Below are 13,682 nucleotides of genomic sequence, written 5' to 3'. Positions count from 1 at the left end.
AATGCCGCCAGGGCAGCGCAGCTATGCATAGTGCAAGGAGAACAAGGGACTGTAGGGTTACAGTTACAGCCCCTAACTGTGTAGTAGGCCTGGAGGCAGTGCAAAGGTTACTGATCAAGAAAGAGCCTGGACTCAGTGAGACAGAGGATAGCCAAGCGACCAGTTGGTACAGCAGACAGGTAGGTCAGCAGGGGATGGAGAGAGAGAAAGCAGAGCAGAAGAGGAACGTTTTGAGCTGCTTCTGGAACTTCAGGTGGTCCGGCTCAGGTTTGGGAGGGTCAGGGAGGCCATTTCAGAGGCCCCCCCACTCTCTGCCTGGAGATGTATCTAACCGTTAGGGCTCGAGTAGGAAGGTATTTTGGAAGATAGTGTTGAATGTAGTGCAGATCCCAGGCCCCAGAAAGCCTTGTGGACAATGAAAAGGGTCTTGAACTTGATCCTTGCAACCACCGAGAGCCAGTGGAGAGATTTCATGGCTGGAGAGATACAGTCCCTGGGCTTGAGGCCAAGGATAAGTCTTGCAGTCCTGTTCTGGATTTGTTGCAGAGAGAGGAGAGTAGAGGAAGGCAGATTGAGAAAGTGGCTGTTGCAGTAGTCCAGCCTAGAGAGAACCAGTGCTCCGGAGACAGTGAGATTCTGGGGGAAAGTGAGAAATGGAAGAGTCCCTATGAGGAGGTGCAGCTGGTAGTGGGATTTCTTGGCGACGTCCCAGATGTGAGGAGAGAAAGAGAGAGTGGAGTTGAAGATGACACCAGGAATGAGCAAGAGAGGAGAGTAGGCTGAGGGGAGCCTGGAGGAAAGCTGAGTGTCATCCGCATAACACTGTAAGTTAGAGGAGAAGGTAGAGATCAGGTGGGTCAAAGGGGCCAAGTAGAGGTTGAAAAACCAGGGTGAGAGGATATAGCCCTGGAGAATGCCACATGTAGAGAGAGGTGGCAGAGTGAAAGGGACAAGGTTGGACCTGGGAGGGGCGGTCCAAGAGGAAGGAGGTCAGCCACTCCAGAGCCTGACCCATGATGCCCAGGTTCTCACAGAGTCAATTGATCAGGATGGCGTGGTTGACTGTGCCGAAAGCAGAGGAAAGTTCCAGGATGATGAGGACAGAGAGAATGCTGGAATCAAGGTTAGAGATCAGATCTTCACAGGTGTTCAGTAGAGCAGTTTCCGTGCCTCTGGCAGCTCTTAAGCCAGACTGATGGTCATGGAGACAACCAACAGATTCAGTGTGGCGGGTAAGCTGGCAGTTGGCCAGCTTTTCCAAGTATTTGGGAGAGGGGAAAGTTCCAGTGGCAAAAGAATGATTACAGAAATCGGCCAATGCTGGATCGTGTCAATGTGGTCCTTGATGGTTCTGGAGGAGCAGGCGAGCACCTGTTTCGATGACACTTCCATAGATGGGACTTGTCTAGAAACCTTGTCAGGTGTTAGAGAAAAAGAGGAGAAAAGGGGAGGAGAAGGAGAGATGGCCAAAGGGGGCTGAGAGAGGAAGAGGGAGAGGAAGAGGAGATAGTGGACAGAATATCCTGAGTTTTAGCGGAGAAGCGAGAGGCCAAAGCCGTACAGAGGGCCTGTTGAGGGAAGAGGAGAGGTAGAAACCGCAACAGGATTGGCCAGTTCCTTGCAGATTTTAAAGAGTTTGGCTATGTTGTTAGAGTCCGTAGAGACACAGGCTTGAATGTGTGCTCTCTTCTTGATGAGTCTTATTGCTTCGACTGGCATTTTGGTGCAACCAGTCTAGGTATGTCTTAATGTTGCCTGGCATGCTTTATTTATTTATTTATTTATTTTGCATTTGTATAGCACACCCACAGTCCAGAGGCATTGTGGCGCTTGTTACATAGTTTTTACAAACAATTTCAGTAGGCAAGGTTACATGTGACCGCGAGGTCTCTTGGTTACAGTTACAGAACTCTTACATTACTCATCACAGAAAGAATTTACATTACTAATCATAGGTTATGTGGCACCTAGGAAACAGCTGATTAGTTAGATGAAGAGTTGTGTTTTGAGTGCTTTGCGGGAGCTAGGTGGGATTGAATCTTTCCTAGGTTAGGTGGAAGGGCATTCCATTGTGTAGCGGCTATCGTGGGGAAACTGGTCCCCCTGCATGGGCCTTTTTAATTTTAGGCACAAGGATGAGGTTAGAGTAGCCTTCCCTAAGAGGTCTTGTGGCAGTGTGTTTGACAATCCTCTGTACAAGGTACGGAGGGGCACCATCATGGAGGCATTTGTGTGTCAAGGAGAGAGTTTTGAAAATGATTTTCTGTTTAACCGGGAGCCAGTGGACTTGTCTCCTTATATCGGAGAGGTGCTCTTTCCTAGAGGTACCCGTTTCTGCCCTCAGGGCATTATTTTGCGCTAGTTGTAGTTTTGAGAGGTTTTTGCATGACGTCCCGCAAAGTAGGGCGTTGCAATAGTCTAGTCTGGAGCCAATAATGGCCCTGGCTATGGTGAGACAATTCTGTTGAGATAGGAATGGTCTACATGTGTTGATGATTTTCGCATAGTAGGCTGAGGAGGTGGAGATAGCATTCACTTGTCTGTCCATGGTGAGGTTAGAATCTAGGTACACAGCAAGTGTTGTGACATAGTCAGATACCTTGATGGAAGTGTTGTCGATAGTGAAAGAGGAGTATTCCTGACCAAGGCTACCCAGGGTAGTGGGTGAGCCGATAAGTAGGAGTTACGTTTTTTCACTATTTAAGCAGAGCCAGTTGTCAGCCATCCAGGATTGGATAGTTGAGTAAATGGCCGTGAGATTAGACATGTCAGTTTTGTAGTCACCTGTGAGTGGGATTAACACTTGCGTATCATCCACATAATTGGTGTATGAAATGCCCAAGGAATCCAAAATGCTAAACAGTGGCCTAGTGAAAAGGTTATAAAGAGTTGGCGCAATGCAGGATCCTTGTGGGACTCCACATTTGAGGATGCTGGGGTGGCAGAGGCTGATTCAGAAAAGACTTTCATAGCCCTGTCTTTGAGAAAGGAAGTAATCCAGTCGCATACTTTAGGGGAAAAGTTAGCTGCAGAGGCAAGGTGACGGCACAGGGTGTTGTGGTCAACCAGGTCGAAGGCAGCTGATAAATCAAGGAGCAGGAGGAGTGCAGGTTTGCCTGCATCTCTCAAGTCATCCATTCGGTTCTTTAAATCGAGTAGGGCTGATTCAGTGCCATGTCGTGGGTGGAAGCCTGATTACCGCAGGCCTAGGAGTTGGTTCTCTTCCAGGTACTTTTGTACTTGCAAATATGCAGCTTTGTCGAGAATTTTTAGCAGGAATGGGACCGTGGTGATGGGCCTGTAGTTACCGGAGATGGTGGGATCGAGTGATGTTTTTTTTATTAGTGGGCGCACCCAGGCTTCTTTGAGATCTTTGGGCACAAGACCTGTCCTGAAGGAGGTGTTAATAAAGGCAGTGAGAAAGGGAGCCAATGTGGGTGCAGAGTCTTTGATGAGTCGGGCTGGACAGGCATCCCCTTTGCAGTTGGATGGCTTAATGGATTTGAGCAGGGTAATGACCTCAGATTCTGTGATGTCTTTGAATTCAAAGGGGGGAGGGGGGTTCAGTGCAGGTGAGGTGGGCGATATGCTGTGCTGGCTGGCTATTAGCTTTTCAAGTACTTTTTGGTGTCCAATGATTTTAGATTGAAGGGTGTTGAGCTTGTCTAGCATTGCTGCTTGAATGCTGTTGCACCAATTTGCATCCTTAATGAGCGTGGGAGGGGGTTGGAGGGTTACTGTAATGTTATTATGTGTCTACACTGGTCTACATTGTGCAGCCAGTTGGACATGTTTTCATTGTGGCATGGCATTTTTAATAGCAAAGCATTAATGTTCATGTGCACTGTTGGTGACGTGCATGTTTTGGATTGCTGTTACCCTACACAACAATAGCAAACACTGTGGCTTTTTAGTCAATTTTTCTCAGAAAGTGTGCTGTAAATTGCATTGAAACACATTTTTATATCTTTCTCCTAGTACAGTGTGTGGCATACCCCTTCAGCAAAACGTTTGTGCGTATTGCGCACGCGTGGTAATCTAGGGCAGCCCAGAGTGTGGCACAAGTCGTGATTTGTCGCTGAGTTGGCGGGGGGCCCCCTCAGCATGGCTTGCAGGGGGGGCCCCCAGAGCTTGCGTTACGCCACTGCCGGCTGCCCCACTGTGATGCACCAGTGAGCACCAAAATGTTTGGTCCAGCCTCTCGCAGTTGCAGGCACCTGCAGTTGCAGTTGTGGGCACCTAGTTGGCAGCTGCATGAGAGATGGAAAGGAAAGAACCTCTCAACGTAAGGCGAGACATAACAACGTGTCAAGCGTACCTCTCTCAGGCACACAGACATGGGCACAATTGCAAAGGTTGCTTGCAACACAGGTTAGACAACAATTCCAAACATCATAAAGTATATAGCATCATTATGTGGTGCCTAGAACACCACCAGCATCTGCCTCACACACAGACTGATTGTTGTTATCCCACAATGAAAATCAAAAGTGTATCAGTACTTCACACATAAGAAACAGCAACCACATATGGCTATATGCACACTCTTATGGAAAATACTGTGCTGAGGGAAGGCAGGGACTAACTTGGGGACCACATCTTTGTGATCCCAAATGCTGTGGCACCATGCACAATGTGGCACATGCACCAACATGGATAGAAGTGAAAATAGATGAGGCACAACTCCGCCTATGCCACATGACTAGCAGTGTACCACCACAGCAACTCACAGATGAAAAGTATTGAGCCCCCATTGCGTCAGAACAGTCTTGTGGAATTATTTGCACAGGTCAAAAGTATCACAAGACATATGACAGCAAGCATCTGCCCAATGGAAACTTGGTTATAGTGTTTGACCGCTTGCCCTTTTGATAAAAATCCTGCATTCTTGCAGCTTGTTGAAAAAGCTATTCACTGCTGGGGAACTCCTCACCAACATAAATGCCATATCATACCATATCATAACATTTTTGTCTCCCACAAGGTGGTACTAGAATTATACAATAAGGTTGTGGCTTCAATGTGAGTGGGTTCTATAGCAGTACGTAGGCCAACACAGCCCCTTTGCCATGGACAAGAGGTGATGTAATTTGATCCCACCCCAAAGTGATATCAAGGGAAGTGATGGAACACAACCTTTCAACCCTTGACAAAACAGGAAGTGGCATCACATAGCATTGTTCCTAAGTATACTATGAAAAATATATTTACGATATCACTATAATGTTATATACATTTCATAGAAGAATGGATCGCCGTATATATCATTAGTACCCGGCGAGGGCGCAATCAGAATGCAAGAGCCAATCTGATTGGCCCTCGCCGAGTCATTACCAGGCCGGGAATCCCTCTGTTGGGATTCCACGGCCTTTGCCCCCGACGGAGGGGGGCGTGGCAGAAAAAAATGCTTTTAGTGCCCCGATCACGCACATAATGCGGGCCGGGGTACTAAAAGCAATTTGACCCTCGCGGCGGCGGCATTACCTGAGTCGGTAATGCCCCCGCCGTTCGGGTCATATTGCTTAATTAAGATCAGTGTGCATAGGCCCATATTACCGACTCAGGTAATGCCCTGGGGCCTTCGTTAAGGCCCTCGCTTCACTCGGGCCTATAACTATGGGCCCCGGTGCATTACCTGAGTCGGTAATGCCCCCGCCGTTCGGGTCATATTGCTTAATTAAGATCAGTGTGCATAGGCCCATATTACCAAATTATTGTGAATGCAAACAGATGTCCATGGTCAAATAATCATGATGTATTATTATATAGCTCTTACGCTTAAGCGCTTTATATAGAAAAATATACATACAATATCAACCATTCTGTGTCTGTGCTCATTTATCGACCTCAGAGGGATAAAAGGCTGAGTTGAGGTGTTCAAGAGCAGACTATATCAGTGACTCACATCCTGAAGTGTGCATGAAATAAACCTTTAATGAGTCTAGCATTTATTTTATAGAATTCCAGAAAGACACATTATTTGGTATTACTATTCTTTCTTATTTAGGGTCATTGCAGAACGTGTTATTGTGGAACCCCAGTATAAAAATGAAAAAACAAACATTTTTTTGTAAAAATAAAATTAGGGGTAGCAAGGGAGACCACAGGGGTAGCAAGGGAGACTTCAGGGCTCACATGACGTCCCTGCCTACATACCCCTGTAGACGTTCGCACTTACAACAGAGAGACGAAATTCTATTGGAAAATCAAAGGCTACCAACTAATTAAAGTAGGTGAATTTAGAGAACAACCATGTCTGTAAAACAGGCACAGGATTGTCATACAGCAGAGACGAGACACACACACCTCCTCTCAGAACAATGGCCCGCGAGAACTCCTCTTTCTGTCAGAGGTGGTAAACTAGCAGAACATGATGTATGCTTCCTGACTTTAATGATATTTCTTTGCAGCCTGCTCAACTGTGAAACATGACTCACTCAAGTCGTTAGATGAGATTCCACTGTTGAAATGTCGGCATTTAAAGTGACCTCTAACATGCTGCGTTTCAATGAGAAAACACAATTCAATTCAGTCAACGCCATTTCTTGGTCAGAACACCAGTCTTTTTACCAGCTCAGTCACTCCAACATTCCTTGCATGGATCCTGCTTCAGATTACTAGTGCCATGTATCATGTGCATAGGAGGCAACAATAACTGGTGTGTGTCTCCTGTCTCATTACATGGTACCACACATTTTGGCCTAGGACCATTTTTAAATGCTTTGAACACATCCTGAACAATGCATGAAAAATAAAAGCATGACTGCCTTCCTCCACAACTGAGTCAATGTACGTGGGGAGGTAATCCCAGGAGCTCGGATGGGCAGACTTCACAAATAGGGACCCCTAAATATTTAGAGATCACTTTTGGAATTGTGAACTAACCCCTCCACACACTTCCAAACCAACCCTATCCATCCATTGACAACCTTCCCAACCGACTGCTCTGCAGGGTTTTCTCCCCCCCCCCCGAAAGCTAAGAATAGTTTAAACAAGTTCTTATTTTGGGCAAAGGTGCAGTGGAATTTGAAGGAAAGTGCAACATACTACCCAGCCCTGCAGGCTACTGCCAGGCCCTGATAGGTTTGTGGGGTGTGTATAGGGCATCGTTTTCCCTTGATTACCTCGATTTTTACAGTTGAATGTCTGGAAATTGTCAGAGTATTTGCAGGACCCCAAACCACCCAATATTTGGGTGGTGTTGCTAATCCCTAAACTATTTCATCCAGAACTACTCGGGAGAACAAGGCTTTAACAGCAACATCAGATCTTTTAAAAGTTCTGTCGCTTCTGCTTCTTTTGCCACAAGGTAATTCCATGTATTCCGCGCTGTCTTGTTAATGTGAAAGTTATGAGGATGCAAGTCAGTCATCATCTAGAGTTGCCCTATAGACCATTTCCTTTGAAACACGTAAACAGGTATTTTGAAAATGACCCCAATCACTTGAAAAGTAGCAATCGCTATTCGAAATTGCTCTGTTTCTTTTTTTTACCATGTTCTGGTTTCATGATATAATCAATTCTGCTACTGCTGTGGTGAAGACGTACAGATGTTGTGTTGTTCCCACAGATCCACGAGGGGGTGGGGGGGAGCCGATGGGTCATGTCATACTAACGTTGAGTTCTATGACCCATGGGCTACACACATAAAAAGCCAGATAACCAAAATATTGACCTCTATAAAATAAAACAGTAAAATAGGACCTCAATACATTTCGATTTAAAGAAAACAAAGTCATTAGGCCTGATTTACAAACGATCGTTGGAAATGCTTCGTAAATCTGGCCCATTGTGTTATTTACAAGCTCGAGGATGCATTGGTGTGAGTTTCTCAAGGCAAAAGAATTCTCGCTGTTTCCCTTGCTTTTAAGCCACTTGCACCTCGAGTGCTACTTAATGTTTCTGTATGCATGATGCCAGCATCGAGGAAGAGTTTGTCTACTATCATGGCCATTTTGAGTTCACATTTTGTTTTGTTAATATCTTAAGTTTCGCCAACATATTTCGGCCCACATGGGCATTTTATGAGCTCCTAGAATACCGAAGTTATTGAACATGTTGCACAATCCTTTATCTAACTGCATACATTGCACAGTTTTGTAAAACATTACATCTGATACTTTGATCACATTATTGCATATTTGTAGCCTTGAACATGTTTGTGTGTGTCTTGAGCGAGTCGACTTTTTGTAACAAATCCGGTCGATTACTTAGGATCCTCTATGCATTCCTTTTTCAAGAAACGTCAATATAGTTCTATATTGCTGTTTAACAGTGCATACAATGGTGGTATGATGTTTTAACTTGTGTATGTGAGATGCAAACGTCATAACACATGTCATCTTCCGTCGAAATGTCTTTAGTACCCTCTCAGAAAATACCAAGTGTGTGGTTAGAATGGGTTGGTTAGGAAAGCACAGTTTCCAACAGGTTTACTGAGAATTGTTAAAACCTAAAATGTTTAATCATCTCCAATGCTATTCAGCCTAAACAAATAATGACTCTTAATTGTGAGAATTGTGAGTATTGTCAAACAATCTTCATGGATCTTTCGAGGTATGATTTAAAGTGCACAACATATTTTTTCTACCAGTTGGCTTTTTAAAAACTGTTAACATTAATTGCAACAAGTCTATAAAAGACGACACATTCTGGGATTATTGCCTTAATATAGATACTGACAGCATCCATATGGCACTGTATCGATTGTGGATTATTATATTTAAGCGTCTGCAAAGTAGAACTTTGTTCAGGATGGTTACTTGTCAGCTCAAATTGAGATGCCCCAAAGTTGGGGGAATTTTAAGAGAATTGGTTTTAAGATAATTGAATTTACTTGTGAGTTTCTTTTGTTTGTTTTTAATCAGTTTTTAAAGTACTTTACATTTTCTAGATATTTGTTGTAGATTTGTCATGTCATATTATGAAATTATTTAGATACCTATGTAAACTTATGTACTGTTTTAATTTGCGATAATTTGTAAAAGTTATTTTGGAACTGCACACAAATAAACTAATAATAATAATAATAATAATCAATTGTCCTTTTCAGTGACTCACTATGGCATCTACAATAGTCAATGAAAAAGGTCTAATATTTACTGGTGAACTTGATGGGTTTGTGGTTATTATTCACACAGGTTGTACACCTATGTAATGATTTTGCTATGTGTGCCCAAACTACAAAAAAGACAGTGGTCCTACATTTTCATAAATGCCATTACAACAGAATGTTTTCATCTATGTTTGCCACATACAAACTCACATACTTTGGGGCAAGGATTCACCCCACCATTGTCACAGACATTCGTTGGTAAAACATTTTCTGATATTTAAAAAAGTTTATTATTGAAAGTTTATATTTGAAGAACTTTCTTCCAAAAAAAAAAAGACAGGTAATATCATAAATCAATAAAGTGTTGTGTTAGTATGTTAACATTCATGCCTTTGACAACGTCAGTATGCAGAATGCTGTCGTACACAATAGTCAGATCTAGCTTGTTTGGAAGCAATACCAGTGTACCTAAACTCTGCTTACCTTCAATTAAGTGAATTCAGAGCAAACAGAGTTTCCTATTATGGGCGGAGGGAGTGACCAAAGTATGGAACCAATCATAATTACCCTCATTAATGTGCAATTTCCTCTCCCCAGTTCTGCGTGTAAAAAGGCTGATTTCAATTATTGCTAAATGTTTATTTGTGAGGTTCCTGATTAGTAGTTAGTCTGGCCCATGGTTCTCTCAGCTATGTGTACTGAGAAAAATGTGAACATTTCAACAGCTTTGCTCTCAATCTATGATAGTGACCACTATGATCTCACCAAGGATAGATTATGGCAATAGTATGTACCAGAGTTTTCCTCATGATTTGGGCAGACAGCTACAGATTAGTCAGATTGCTGCTGCCAATCAACTCACAAAGGCCTATATTCCACCAGGAATCACATTTTCCACTGGTGACCATTCCAAGCAGAGGATCTTTTTTTAAATGTTCTGCATCACCTATAGACCTTTCTATGGGAAGGTCCCTCCCTTCATCCACAATAAGCAGGGCCACCATTGCCATACGATTCTACTCCTTTTAAGCAGAAGCCTGAAGCTCAAAGGGCCCAATTCCTAGATTATTAAATAATCTAGGAAGAGATTGGGTATGTTTGCCCTATTTGCAGCGGTGCTGTTGCCCTCGAAATGTGTAGCATTTTGCATGTAAGCGTTCTGAAATAGCTATGGTGTGATGGGTACAAGAACACAACTAACAGCAGAGTGAGAAGCAAAATGAGTACTGAGGTGTGGAGATCGTGTGAGCGTGCTTCTTACCTGGTGAATAAACCTTCAGAGCACAGTTGTTATGGGTGAAAATAGAATGGTGTGCTGGGTATATATTTGGATCTGAATTTCTCTGAGCCGATCCTGTACATTGAGGGCCAACTCACAGATGAGCAACTATTTCAGGAGCTGTGAAGGAAGAGATCACATAACCTACTGAATCAGCAAAACCGGTGAGCCATATTGTGGTTGCACAAAGGACGAATGTCAAGATAAGGGTATGCGTAGACTTAAGAGAGTTTGAATAAGAATATAGTAGTAGATAAATGCCTTATGTCTGCTATAGCAGAAATGCTCAATTGCATCCAGGGAGCTGATGCTTTCGATATCTCGGACTTGTCTGCCTCTTAACAGCGGATCTCACTCAACAAAGAGAGAAGGTCCCTCACATTGTTCATCACACCGATTGGACTTTATCTTTATTGAAAGATGCTGTTTGGTTTAACATCTGCGGCTGCAGTGCTCAAACGTGTAATAAGCTGTGCCCTAAATTAAAGGCTGGGCATGATGGTCTACCAAGATGGCATCCTGATATTTGGCAAAGGGCAACAAGAACACGATGTTAGACTGCTTGCAGTTTTGAGCAAGTTGAAGGCAAAAATGTGTAACAATTGGATCCAGCAAATGCATGTTTAGAGTGCAAGCAGTAGAATAGCTTGGCTACATGATTAGAGCGAAGGGTATAGACCTAGAAAAGACATAATAAGAGTCATTAATGTTGACATACCCTGTGAATAAGGATGAAAAAGGGGCATTTATTGGAGTTCTACAGCAAGTTTATATGGAACTTTGGAGACATAAGTTATCCTAGCCACAATTAACTGCAGAAAGACACTGAATTTGCATTGTGCAGTAAATGGGAAGAAAAAGCTAAGGCAATTAAAAGGGAATTTGTAAAGCAAAGAGCTAGGGGTGTGATGTGGACGCACCTGTCATCATCACTGAAGGGTTTAGATGCAGTTCTATCCTAAAAAAGTCATTACAAGGAGAAGATTTCGTGCTATACATCAAGATCGCTTACTGGGTCTGTGTACAGGTAATAGAGAGGGTAACCACTAGTGTGTGTGTGGGGTGTGGAGTATTTTAGGAAATACATTTGGGGAAAGTATTTTACGATCTTTAAACTTCATAATAAGTCTTCACTTGAGGTACTCACAGTGCAGGGTTTGTCGAGAGCGACTCTGAGTACTGCATGACTGAGCATAAGGTTGTAAGAGTATGTACTGGGGTGCAAAACAAGTCGGTTGAATTCTTATCACACCTAGCGCTTGCTTGGTATTCCACCCAGTAGAATGTGAGGAAGTTGTGGGAGCAAGTGCTGTAGCTCCACTCACCCAAAATCCAGATTCTATAGTTATGAAGGATGAACGGTTAAACAAGGTTCAACAAGACCCTCACCCTTTTGCAGGTCATGCAGATGGTGTGGGAAGGTTGGCCAGCCGAGAGATGTGCACGGATTGGAGGAATATTCCCACTGGGAGGATAGTGAGCAGTTGACAGTGGTAGATGGGATGCTGCTTGGAGGCTACTAACTGGTGGGACCATTGGCTCACAGAAGGGAATCATTTCATAAAGTCCATTGAGACCATCCCAGAAAAATAGGAACACAAACGGAAGTACTAGAGTGGTACCTGGAGTCCAGGAATGGACATTTGAGTTGCTTCTCCTAGGCAAATACAAATCAATACATTAAAATCAATACATTAAAATCAATAATGCCAAAGGTGTAGCACGTTCGTTGTATCTCTCATTTCATTTTTAGTGACCAATGTTTGAATAGATAACAGCTCCAATACTTGTTGCTTTTGCAACAGTGTGGGGCACCTTAGAGTTTTGTATAGGCCTCAGCTCTTCCGGAAATGCATGCAGCCCACCCTCTCCCACTTTGCCCTGCGCCCTTGTAAACGAACTTTCTGCTTTGATTGGATCTTCCGTACTTCACCATTTAGATAGTTCTTCCTGATCTGGCCTAGAACGGCTCCTTTAAAAGATGCAAGTGGTCTGGACTATTGGTGGAATCTTATTCATGTTGGAGGCAGACAAAATGTTTTCTCTCTTTGTTGCGGTTGAGAAAATATGTACACATTACAAAAATGCTGAGTTGGAAAAGATTGATGCAATCATGCATCTCTGGCCATCAACCCTCTGATCAAGGAACCAATTGCCAACCCTAGAGATCACACCCATCATCTCATGTTCTCCAACCTTTCTTAACCCTAAACGTTTATGAAACCTGTTAGTGAGTGAGTGAGTGAGTGAGTGAGTGACAGCAAAACATTTGTAAAGCAAAACCCATTAGATAAAAGAAGAAGGAGCCTTCTTATTTTCATATTGAACAAGAACTGATTGAGAGATATTTGGAACTTACCTAAGTTCTTCACCCTCTGCTTGTCTTTGGTAAGTCTGTTTCAAAAGCTGATCAGATAGCACAGTAAGTAGAGCACTCGTTTTGACATCCGTGCAAATAAGCAGCGCTCCGATGGCTGAGGGTTTGTATGGCTATATAAATGTGAATTATTATTATTACAATATATTATTATTAAAGAGTTGGTTCACAAACACTAAAACTACATTTCCCTGGAGAACAGTGTTTGAAGCATTACACACACATCATTTCTGGGTTTTTCATACAGGTGGATTGTGCCTTTCGTATGTACAGTTTAAAATGCCAGGAAGAACCTTTAGTTACATCCTAACTTAGTTACACATCAATGTTATTCTGCAACTGGAGCACCAAGCCTAAAGGGTGGTGAGTTCTAGTTTCTTCTGCATTCTGAAAACTATCTTGCCTTATTTGGCATTCACAATAAAATCATCATGGTTACATTATTAATCTTCTGTGGATTTAACTATGTCAATCATCTTTGCTGAGACGTCTGATCTCTTCAGCGGGCTCCAATAAAAACTCCTACCATTGAATACCTGGAGAGATACCTCCCACCCCCCAGTTATTTCCCTGCAAAGGCTACCTATTATTAAGATAATCCATTGACTTCCCTGCATATAATTTATTTATGTATTTTTTTTTTTTTGCAATTTGTACAGCACACCCAACCTGTAGGCATCTGGGCGCTGTTCTTGACAGTAAACAGTATCAAGGGTTACACAAGGATGAGCCGGTTGGCAGTAAAACAGTATTGTAGGTTACAAGGTTGTGCACATAGACATGACAGGAGGAGGTAGTAGAGTTGTACAGTTGCACAGTTACACAGTTACGATTAGTTAGGCCTAGCAGCCCCAATGTTAGAGAACAGTACGGATTCTGTTATGCCATGTTGGTGGCTCAGGGGGAGTGATTTAAGTAGCTCCTATGAGAAAAGCCAGGTTTTCAAGTGTATGCAGAAGGTCCAGTGGGAG

The 13,682-nt window shown here is 43.1% G+C and overlaps 1 protein-coding gene across 1 annotated transcript in view; it reads left to right on the top strand.

Annotated features, from left to right (window-relative positions):
• Positions 1-13,682, top strand: part of GRIK2 (glutamate ionotropic receptor kainate type subunit 2) — a 2,093,351-nt gene that overhangs the window by 1,915,449 nt on the left and 164,220 nt on the right. The window lies entirely within an intron of this gene.

The sequence above is a fragment of the Ambystoma mexicanum genome, chromosome 4p (genome assembly GCF_040938575.1).
Source record: "Ambystoma mexicanum isolate Mex_15411 chromosome 4p, UKY_AmexF1_1, whole genome shotgun sequence".
NCBI lineage: Eukaryota > Metazoa > Chordata > Amphibia > Caudata > Ambystomatidae > Ambystoma > Ambystoma mexicanum.
The sequence above is the reverse complement of the archived record's forward strand: the minus strand, read 5'-3'. Positions and strand labels throughout refer to the sequence as shown.